Source organism: Mercenaria mercenaria, unplaced genomic scaffold (assembly GCF_021730395.1).
Source record: "Mercenaria mercenaria strain notata unplaced genomic scaffold, MADL_Memer_1 contig_3772, whole genome shotgun sequence".
Classification (NCBI taxonomy): domain Eukaryota; kingdom Metazoa; phylum Mollusca; class Bivalvia; order Venerida; family Veneridae; genus Mercenaria; species Mercenaria mercenaria.
In genome coordinates, this window is record NW_026461944.1 from 1 (window position 1) to 12,239 (window position 12,239).

General features: G+C 35.2%; 1 long non-coding RNA gene across 1 annotated transcript; it reads right to left on the reverse strand.

Moving 5' to 3' along the window:
• Positions 1-10,106: 10,106 nt before the first annotated feature.
• On the reverse strand, positions 10,107-11,898 carry LOC128553387 (uncharacterized). Its single transcript, XR_008369336.1, has 2 exons — positions 11,512-11,898; positions 10,107-10,789 (listed from the first exon to the last, which is right to left on the reverse strand). It is a non-coding gene; the product is annotated as an uncharacterized LOC128553387 (long non-coding RNA).
• Positions 11,899-12,239: the final 341 nt, after the last annotated feature.

Consider the following 12,239-nt stretch of genomic DNA (forward strand, 5'->3'; position numbering starts at 1 on the left):
GATCTTGCGCATGACACTCGTCTCATGATGATGAACAATTGTGACAAGTTACATCAAAATCCCTCTATGCATCAAAAAGAAATGCTCCAGACAAAGTCATTCTTGTATCTGACTTTTGACCTCTAAGTGTGACCTTGACCTTAGACCTAGGGACTTGGTTCTTGCGCATGACACTCCGTCTCATGGTGGTGAACATTTGTGCCAAGTTACATCAAAATCCCTCCATGCATGAAGAGAAATGCTCTGGACAAAATTGTCATTCTTGTATCCTTTGACCTCTAAGTGTGACCTTGACCTTAGACCAAGGGACCTGGTTCTTGCGCACGACACTCCATCTCATGATGATGAACAATTGTGCCAAGTTACATCAAAATCCCTCCATGCATGAAGAAGAAATGCTCCGGACAAAGTCATTTTTGAATTTGACCTTTGACCTGTAAGTGTGACCTCGACCTTTGAGATAGGAACCTGGGGTTTGTGCATGACACTCCGTCTCACTGAGATTAATATTCTTGCCAAATATAAACAAGATTGCTCCATGCATGTCAAAGTTATGGTCCGGACAAACAAATCCGGACGTACGCACATACACCAAACAGCCATTTATGGTCCGGACAAACAAATCCTTTCTGAAAGAAAAGTAAATATTATTATCAAGTACTTCTTGTAAATAAAATCATCTTCAAATATAATTATAGTTCATAGAATTTAACTGGGAACGTTAAGTGATGAACTTTTTCTTTATATTTTTCCCATTGAAAAGCAGATCATAACATCTATTTAAAGTGTAAGTGATGCAACTCTAAAATTTAATGATGTTAATGGAACATCGAGTAACAAATATTTGACTAAGACTAAAGTACCCAAAAATCCTACCATTTTCAGGAGGTATACATCAAAGAAACAAAAAAGAAATCAATTTACGTAATCCATATTTCATTTTAGCAAACTTGAAAAACAAAACTTTTAATGAGTGCAAACATATATATATCTATTTAAGGTAATTCACAACCATCATGGGCTAAAAAATGAGTAATTGGTATTTTTTCCCAATTCATACTAATTATTATTAATATTAAAACTTGTATATTTATATTTATATATATATATATTATTATATGTCTCCTTAATACCAAATTTTGGTATTTTTCTTTTAAACACATTTTTCAAAAACAATTGCATTATATTTTATTTCCATACATATCTTTCATTTTATTACATATCTATTAGCCTGTATGTTATATGACATCTTTTAATACCTTAAATGAATTTGGGGGTGAAACGTCCTAAAAGCTGAGACGATTCCCGCCCCCCCCCCCCCCCCCCCCCCAAAATGGGGGGGAGGAAAGTCTTGGGAGGAACTGTCGTGGGGGGGGGGAACGTCTGGACACCCTCTTAACGAACCACGGCACCATGCAATATCGCTATGACTACACAGCCATCCGGTATTCAACAATGTGGTGCTGAATCTCTGAGGTCCCTCCAGGGGGATTCAGTGCCGGGCTCTGAGCCTCAACATAGTCCACCCACAGCTACTGGGGGTCCCTCCTTCAATCCACAACATGCAAAGAGAAGAAGGAAGAACATACCTGCGACTTGGCCGACAGATACCTCAATCCACCAGAAATTGTATGGAGGCATTGAGGATCTGCGGCAAACCACAAGTTTCATCAAGGCTACTGGTCTGACAGTATAGTCGCGAACAATAAGAAGAAGAAGAAGATGTGGTTTTCTTGTCAAACATTGTAAACCTGAGCAATTAAGAAATTCTTCCTTTGTGAAAACGGCACAGGATTGGAACCACCTGGGAGACCATATAGTGTGCGCAAAGACATTACAGGGCTTTAAGTCGGCCCTCCAATATTACAAGCGCCTCCCCCGGTGTCCTATACCGTAAAACCTACAACATAGATAAAAAAAAAACCCAGCTATTTAGTGTATTGTAACCATAACATATCTCTTATCATGTTTTAGTTGTTTTCATGCACCGGTTACAACAACAACATCAGCAACAAAGGTAAGAAAAAGGTAGATTTTAGAAGGTATGCAGTATGTATTACGCAAAGAAAGGCAAAATTGTGAATTAAAATTTACAGAAATACATTCAAACCTGAAAATACTTAGTTAAAACCAGCAGGTGTAAAAATGTCACAAGTTTTAACACAAAGTAATTCGGACAGAAATTTTCGGACAGCTTTAATTCGCAGACACTTGGGGCTACGCAGGTTTTGATGATGCCTTGTTACAGTTTCAGTGTTGTAAAGAATTTCCATTCACTATCAATTTTTACTTAAAATTTCAAACAAAATTGCATGGCCCAAGAAATTCTAGAACTGATCAGAACTTGGTGTTGCATAGTTTTAGCTGCCATAACTGCTGCCATAACTTACTTCATGCTATTCTTTTTTCTGATTGTTGCATCCAGAAAGTGATGGTGTAACCCCATTTGTTTACCTAACCAGTGAAGTGTTTTTTTTGTGGGGGTTGAAGTTTGGCTCAGTCATAGTAAAAAATAGTATGTTTTTACACAATTTTAAAATTCCCAAAATTTTGAAAGTTGGAAAAATGCCTGAAAATTTTCACAAAATGACAGAAAAATAGGGGTCCGGAATCTAATATGAAATAAGGTGCTACCTAAAAGGTAGAGCTCCCTTGAAAAATTACCATTGCCCCATAAAAAAAACTAAAGAAACGGTATAATTGCAATGGTTGCAACATAGTCCAAACAATAGGACGTTTGGGACAGCGTGATAACAACTGAATGTTAGAGGGATGACAACTATAAATAACAGATGCTCTTGTTTAAAAATTACTGATTTTGAATTTTACTCAGAGAAAAAGACGTTCGCCCCAACACCTGTTAATTTTACTGAACCTGCTAAAAATCTAGGGCTTTTTTTAAAGGGTTTAAACTTTTTCTCCATTTTAATGTTTATTAACCAGGTTTTTTAACGAAAAACCCGAGTTTTTAGATTGGGGTAGATGTCGGGCGGGGCGTGGCAGCGGCGGCGTCAAACTGGTGTTTCCGGTCAATAAAATTTTGTTTCGGTAAGATATTTGAATAAAACTTTGGTATGTATGTAGCTTTTATCAAGACAAAGGCTGGGATTGATTTGGGTTTCTGGGTCAAGGTCAAGGTCACTGTTACTTAAAATAGAAAAGGGTTTCCGGTCAAAACTTTTTTTTCGGTAAAGATATTTGAATAAACTTGGTATGTATGTAGCTTATATCAAGCCCAAAAGGGTGGGATTGATTTTGGGGTTTCTGGGGTCAAGGTCAAGGTCACTGTTACTTAAAATAGAAAAAGGGTTTCCGGGCAATAACTTAACTTAAGAATGAGCTATCAGATGAAACTTGGTGTATAGAAAACTTATATAAAGTTGTAGCTTGGGATTGATTTTGGGGTTTCTTGGGATCAAGGTCAAAATCATTGTTACTAAAAATAGGGTTAGGGTTAGGGGTTTGCAAAATCTTCTACATGCATGGAGGGGGATTTTGAAAGAAAGTGGCACAATTGTTCACCATCATGAGACGGAGTGTCCTGCGCAAGAACCATGTCCAAGGTCTAAGGTCAAGGTCACACTTAGAGGTCAAAGGATACAAGAATGAAAACTTTGTCCGGAGCATATCTTCTTCAGCATAGAGGGATTTTGATGTAACTGCACAATTATACACCACATGAGACGAAGTTCCCTTTGGGGAGTTCCCTTCTTTAGAATTACTTCCCTTTGTTTTTACTATAAATAGCTTATATTTAACTTTTTCATTAACTAGACGTAGGGAAAAATCGAGACCACTTTTTTGAAGTACAACATGCAGTTACATCCAATTTGAGGTGTATTTTGACCAATCTCTACCTGGTAAGGATTTCTGTGTGGACTTACAATTTTTTTTTTTTTTTTTTTTTTTTTTAAGATTAACTTCCTTAGTTGTTACTATAAATAACTTATATTGTAACTTTTTTATAATTGACCGTAGGGAAAAACCAAGACCACTTTTCGTGGTACAAACATAGTTGTTACTTTCATTTTAAAGGGGTATTTTAAAGGTATCCTACCTGGTAAGGAGTTTTTTTTGGGACTAGAAAAAAAAAAAGAATTACAATGATTACTAAAACAACCACAAAATTAAAATTACATCTGCAAATACAGGTGCTAGAGTAAAGAAATTTGCTGTGACGGGCGTATATTGTGACATTCTGGCACTCTTGTTTATTCTTATGAAAAGTGTTGAAAACCTGGTTTCGTGGCATTGCCGCGATTCTTGTTCTTATTTGTATAGCCAACCGTTTTTTTTCAATTGTAAAACTCTAGTCAGTGGTTCTTAAGAGCAATGTGTGCTTTTCCAAAATTCAACGCTTGTTAATTTGGACCCTAAAACTTTTTTTTTTATTTAAAACTTGTGATATCTACTGTACACTGTACAGGCAATACATTGAAACCTGACATCAAAACAAAACATGATTTTTTGTTACAATATTTGAAAAATTCATGATAGATCTAAATACAATAAAAAAAAAAATAAAAATAGTGAAATAAATAATAATTAAAAAAAAGTCTGGTGCTGGTAGGGATCGAACTCCCGACCTCTCAAGTGTATGACCATCATGCTACTGTTGCACCAAAGTGTTTCTGTGACGTCATCCTCGACAATTTTATGTATATATAAAATATTTCAGTTACGGCAGGGGGATGAAAATCTTTTCACATTGAAACTTTTTTGTACCTAGAAAATTTATTTGGCGCTAATTTCTTATCATCAAACACCCATTTACATTGATATTCCATGTTCACAGCAGTAAGCGGGACACTTTTGTAATCCGTAAACAGCAAGGGTTTACTGACCAGGGTTTCCGCTGCAATTCGCCAAAGTCACCAGTGGCGAAAAAAATAAAAAAAATGGCGAAAAAATGTTTTTGCCGTTAATGTATTTTTTATAATGTGTATTTCTCTGTCTTAATACCCTCTGTCTTGCCTGAAAAATCAATATTACCCGCGGGCGTTTCCGTTCATGATACACAATACACAGCGTGTCACCAACCGAGGGATTAGCGATTTGGCATCAATTACACAACGCTGCCGCGTGCCTCTCGATCTTTGACTTTAAATTAAACATGCGATAAACAAATGACAGCTTTGGATGTAGAACGCGTGACGTATTTTATCGGCAAAATTATTAAGCTCCGCCTTTACATATATCATCGTTGATTGAAGTAATTTGGCGAGGTAGTTTACTGTTATATTAAAACAAATCACGGACTGAATTAAAAGACACTGACAGCTGATTTATACTTGTTTTAACAAGCGGAATCACGAAAGTAGTGCCAAAGTAGCCATTTCTAAGTTATATTTTGTAGCAAAACTTCACAATGAACGACTGACGGGACATCCGCCATAAATTCCAATAATTTTTAAATCATGATCGTAGATTGATTTTGGCAAATTCAAATGAAAAACTGCGATATCGTCACCTCAACGCAACAAAGTCATATCTTATTTATAAATAATAAGATACGACTTTGTTGCGTTGAGGTGAATATAATAAGATATGACTTTGTTGCGTTGAGGTGATGATATACAAGCAGAAATCAATGGTAAAAATTAACTCTGGCCATAGAAAATAAGTTATAAATTTTCATTTTATAAATAATGCTAGTCTTGATTGCCTTTTTTTAGCTCACCTGTCACAAAGTGACAAGGTGAGCTTTTGTGATCACGCGGTGTCCGTCGTCAGTGCATCCGTAAACTTTTCCTTGTGACATCTCTAGAGGTCACAGTTTTCACGGGATCTTTATGAAAATGGGTCAGAATGTTCATCTTGGTAAATTCTAGGTCAGGTTTCGAAACTGGGTCCCCGTGGCCATCAGAAACTAGGTCAGTAGGTCAAAAAATAAGAAAAACCTTGTGACCTCTCTAGAGGCCATAATTTCAATGGATCTTCATGAAAATTGGTCAGAATGTTTACCTTGATGATATCTAGGTCAAGTTCAAAACTGGTCACGTGCCTTCAAAAACTAGGTCCCGTAGTCTAAAAATAGAAAAACCTTGTGACCCCTCGAGGCCATATATTTCACAAGATCTTCATGAGGCCATATTTTTCATGAGATCTTCATGAATATTGGTCAGAATGTTCACCTTGATGATGTCTAGGTCAAGTTCGAAACTGGGTCGCGTTTCCATCAAAAACTAGGGGCAGTAGGGCAAAAAAATAAAAACCTTGTGACCCCTAAAGGCCATTTTTTTCAGGGTTTGTAGAAAGTTGGTCTGAATTTCACTTTATGATTCTAGGGCAAATTTGAAACTGGGTCACGTCGGTTTAAAAAACTGGGCAGAGGCTAAAAAAAGAAAAACCTTTTGCCTCTCTAAGGGGCCCTATATTTCACCAAAAACTTCATAAAATTGGGCAAATGTTTACCTTGATGATATCATTCAGGTTTGAAAAACTGGCCTGTGCCATCAAAAAACTAGGTCAAGGTCTGAAAAAAGAAAAACCTTGAACTCTTAGAGGTCATATATTTTACAAGACTTCATAAAATTGGGCAGAATGTTCCCTTGATAATCTAGGTCAAGTTCGAAACTGGGGCACATGCGGTCAAAAACTGGTCATAGGTCAAAAATGAAAAACCTTGTGACCTTTCTAGAGGCCATTATTCACAAGTCTTCATGAAAATTGGTCAAACGTTTACCTTGATGATACTAGGTCAATTTTGAAACTGGGTCACGTGCCATCAAAAAACTAGGTCAGTAGGTCAAATAATAGAAAAACCTTGTGACCTTCTCTAAAGGCCATATTTTTCAGGGGATCTGTATGAAAGTTGTCTGAAGTTCATCTTGATGATATCTAGGTCAAGTTCGAAACTGGGTCACGTGCGTTCAAAAAATAGGTCGTAGGTCTAAAATGAAAAACCTTGTGACCTCTCTAGAGGCCATATATTTCATGAAATCTTCATGAAAATTGGTCAGAATGTTCACCTTGATGATATCTAAATCAATTTTTAAAGTGGGTCACATGCCATCAAAAACTAGGTCAGTAGGTCAAATAATAGAAAAACCTTGTGACCTCTCTAGAGGCCATATTTTCCATGGGATCTGTATGAAAGTTGGTCTGAATGTTCATCTTGATGATATCTAAGTCAAGTTCGAAAGTGGGTCACGTGCGGTCAAAAACTAGGTCAGTAGGTCTAAAAATAGAAAAACCTTGTGACCTCTCTAGAGGCCGTACTTTTAAATGGATCTTCATGGAAATTGGTCAGAATGTTCAACTTGATGATATCTAGGTCAGGTTCGAAACTGGGTCACGTGCCTTCAAAAACTAGGTCAGTAGGTCAAAAAATAGAAAAACCTTGTGACATCTCTAGAGGCCATATTTTTCATGAGATCTTCATGAAAATTAGTGAGAATGTTCACCTTGATGATATCTATTAAAGTTCAAAACAGGGTCACGTACCTTCGAAAACTAGGTCAATAGGTCAAATAATGAAAACCTTGTGACCTCTCTAGAGACCCATAATTTTCAATGGATCTTCATGAAATTGGTCAGAATTTTCATCTTGATAATACTAGGTCAAGTTCAAAACGGGTCACTTGAGCTCAAAAACTAGGTCCTATGTCAAATAATAGAAAAAACGACTCATACTCAAAACTGGGTCATGTGGGAAGAGGTGAGCGATTCAGGACCATCATGGTCCTTTTGTTTTCGTTTGTCACACATTTTCACGACCACATTTTTCTGATGCAAATGTATTGTTGATTTTAAATCAAAGGGCCAATGAAAAATAAAAGGAAAATGTATTCTTGTTTTGTTTTAAATAAAGTCCTTTCTTTTTGAAATATAACTCCAGTCCGGCCCTTCAGGGACTCCGAGCCCCCCCCCCCCCCAACCCCCACCCCCAGTTAGCTGAGAAGTGGCCTATACTCATCAAAGATGCACCCTACTATTTTGGCAAAAAAATAATATTTTTTCAAAATTTAGACCCAGAAATGCTGCACCAGAGGCCACCATTCCATACCTATATTTCATGATTTTCCCACCAATACCACATTGATCTAAAATCAAAAAAAAAAGTAATAAGAAAGAGGTCAGACTTAAGACTTACTTGCTCCAATAAATTAAACATCAATAACACCGTCAATAACACTAAACTGCAGAAACAAAACATGAAATATACATTCAATAAAGGTCAGCAGTGCAATTTCATGCTTTAAGGCGCTCGCTACAGTTTCTCAGGACGGGTCGATATCATGGGTACTAACCCCTCCATTTCCTCAAAATTTTGGACCTAAAAATGCACCAGAGGCCATGATTTCATGCCTGTATTTCAAAAATTTCCAGGGGAAAGCCCTTTGACCCCCCCCTCCCTCACCACCTCCAATAAAAGTTTTAACAATTAAATAATGCAATAAGCTATAAAAATGACAAATTGTTGCAACATGCACAGTACGTTGGAGAATACACCTCCCTCCCCGTCCCCTTAAATGCATCACTGACATCGATATTTTGTGGCGAAAAAAATTAGGGCCAGTGGAAACCCTGACTGGTCCCGTTAATTACTATGCGCATAGTGTACTGGAAGAAAACCGAACTGCACTGAATCCAATAAATACCATGAATTTTCACCTTGATAATATATACACTATATCTGTTTTATTTTTCACACGTCTAACCGTAATGCAACGCTATCAGCAGCGCCGGTAGCTCTGCTATTATGTTGATGATAAAATTACAATGTGGTATTGGTTTTGTAAACAGTAAATTGTAATTACTTCCCTTTAAACCATGTCATTGAAAGGCATCAACAGGTCCAGGAAAGTGGTATATTTACAGATTATCTCTAAATTTTCAGATCTATAATCTATAAATTTACTGATTTTTCAGTCTATAAATTTACAGATCAAGTGTTTGAAAACTGCAAAAATTATACTGTATTTAGACTCATAATCGCAACTTGAAAGTAATTGATTTACTAATGAATAAAGGACACAAGTTTGTAACGTTTAGTCATTTCTGCTGATTTTGAATTTTCTGAAAATGCCAAAAACTCAAAGTCAACAAAAATGGCTGAAACTCAGACCTTATTTTATGCAAACTGTAAATAAACCATTTAATTTCAAGCTGCAGTTCTGAGAATAAATGTAATTTCATTACCGGTAGTTTTCATACACACAATCTGTAAATTTATAGATCGAAAAATTTGTAATTTTATAGATTATCTGAAAATATACCACTTTCCTAGACCTGATCAAAGCCGTCTACAATTAATAGTCAGTATTATCCTAAGAAAATCAATAAAATGACGCTAGAAGTACACCAAAATTTGATGTTTTGTTCATTAGACAGATTTTAAAACTACAGATTTCTCTTCCGCTTTAATTACAACACCTACAACGGCTATGCCTCCTAGTCAAAGTGAAATGGAAACTTAAAATATTGAAAAACTAACAGTAACGGCGTCAGAGGCTGGAATCTGCATGATTGATTCAGACAATCTGAGTGATCACAAGTCACAGTCATGTCTATTGTGAATGTCTATGTATTGCCAGCTCAGAGATACGTGTTTGCTTGTAGAATACAAATTTGTTTTCAATGAATAAATATTGATAATTTTACTATCTTTTATCATAAAACTTAATACAAGTATTATTAGTTCATTACTCTTGTAATAAAAAAATCCCAATTTGGGTGTTTTACTATGCACTTTCCAAATTGTAATAGCAACCCCAGCTAAATTTTCAAGTTATGTGTTTATTAGTTTTAATAAACCCAAAACAAAGAGCTTGTAAATACAAGCTCAGAACAGTTTGATTTTTTAAAATATCTTTATTAGAACAAAAGTTATGGGATTTTGAAGTTGTGAATTTCCGACAAATTTTCAACCGCTTTTTCCACATTTTTTGTCGATTTTCGACAAATTCTCAGAAAAATGATGGCACCGAAAACGCTTACTATTTTAGAAAAACTGCTGTAACTTTTTTAAATTTGGAGATATTTTGATGAAACTTGGTCACTTTATGTATTTTTGCATGTTCTTTCCATTTATGAACTTATTTTTTGTGTAAAACCTAGTACTGGCAAGTTAAATTTGAAAATTTTGAAGAAAAAATCAGAAATATTTTTTAATATTTTATTCACATGTCGAACAATAAATATTATCTTCATACTAGCATTAAAATACAAATGCATGTTGAAATAAATAATTTAATATTGTAATTCTATAGAGTCATTACACATTTAAACAAGGATACACATCCTTATTCTTCTTTTTCCAGCAAATAAGAGCATGTTAAAATATATACAAATAACAATAAGTTCATAACATAAATATCATAAATTTACACATGAGCATTTGATTGATGATCACAGTCTTTGTCTTTATCTACATTTTTATGTACATTTTTGTACACCAAGAACATTATAGCTCCAGCACCATTTAAAAGTATATCTTTTTGTATTTTTCATACACTGCATGAATATTTGCATGGTCTTCAACGAACCATAAACGTCCAGAATTTTTGCATTCTGGAACGAAGCCGTGTTTGATTACGAACTGGCATTTGATTGTGGCTGAAGTATTTGTATCCACTGGACTACACTAGCACATGGCAGATTTGATTTGTTGGCAAATGTTTTTAATTCTAACACGAGTCCATTTTTCAAGGCACCTTCAGGGATTTTACATAATTTATTTCCTTTTAAACCATCTGATGATAGCCCTAATTCCTGACAAAAAGGCCAAGGGAATAAAGCCATATAATGGTCACCCAACAAAACATTTAACAGTGTTGGCATGGACCTGAAAATAAGCAAACAAAAACAAAAATTATTAATATGATGACGATATTATCTTTTTTCAAACATTTGAATGTCAAAAAAGAAAGTTACTTTCTCATAATTTTCAAGATTTATAGTAATTTTATTGGTTGTCCGAAATTCAGACATCCGAGTATATGGCCATTATAGCCGGTGCCCGCTCGGCGAAAACACGATTTACAGACAATTTTAAACGATATTCGAAAGTAAAACATTATAATAAAACCAAAAATGATTAAGATTGTTAACTAGAGTCATTTTAAATATATACGGACCGATACAAGGGTTTATTAAACGAATTTTATTTAATTTTTCTCGGAAGCCTTTTCAACTCGGAACTTGGTCATTTTTGCTGAGTGAAAAGTTCATAATTTTACTTCGATTTCTTAAAAACTGGCTTTAATAATTATCAAATAAGTATTTCAGTATATCTAAATACCATTTTCCATTAAGTATTTTGCATTTAAAGACCCAACTATCGATATTTCTTTTGCTATAGACTTTTTTCTGAGACTACCGCTCGGAATTCAAATTTTCCAATATGGCGGCCAAACACGCCTCGTTACCTCGGCGCGTTTCATGCGATCTCCGAACTTTGAATGCAAATGCGGTCGGGTAAACGATAGATGGATTTTAATAATTTATACATCATTAAAAAGCTTATAAAACGTAGTTTTTGATGGAATAACTTCTTATTTTACATACCTTATTGTTTGGCAACAAATCTAACCAGACTTTACGGCATTGTACAATTTTTTTTTCTCGGTCAATTTTTACGGAAGTAACGCCATTGGGAAGCTCATTCTTTTCTCTGATTGGATTATATTACCTCATAAATATTCATAAATGGCAAGTTTACCGCATCTTTCAATGAAAACACACCCCCTCATAAACATGTGTCCACCATAAATAGGCGCGCGCGTAGGTGTGAAAAATATCGATTATTACCAATAATTGGTAATTAATAAATTAATTAACATACTTATTGTTAATGGATTTTCTTCAAATTTGCAGCTTTTGAAAGATAATTCATTTCTGATTTATTTGATATTAGTTTTATGTAAATTGATCAGTAATAAAATGGTTTATTTGGCTAATAAACCTAATGACCCTTAGAAAATCCCTATCAGTGAATGGATTATTGGATTAAGCTGGGGTTGCTAATTGTAAAGGCCCTGGCCCTATTTCCAAAATAGTTGAAAAAACCCTGCAGTGTGGAACTAAAGTAGCCGTACTCATTTTGGCTTATTGGGATGGCTTATTTTATGATCCGATAATCATTTTTAGCTCGACTATTCGAAGAATAAGTAGAGCTGTCCTACTCACCACGGCGTCGGCGTCACACCCTGGTTAAGTTTTTCGTACCAGTCCACATTTTGACAAAGTCTTTTGAGATAAAGCTTTGAAACTTTCAACACTTGTTTACCATCACC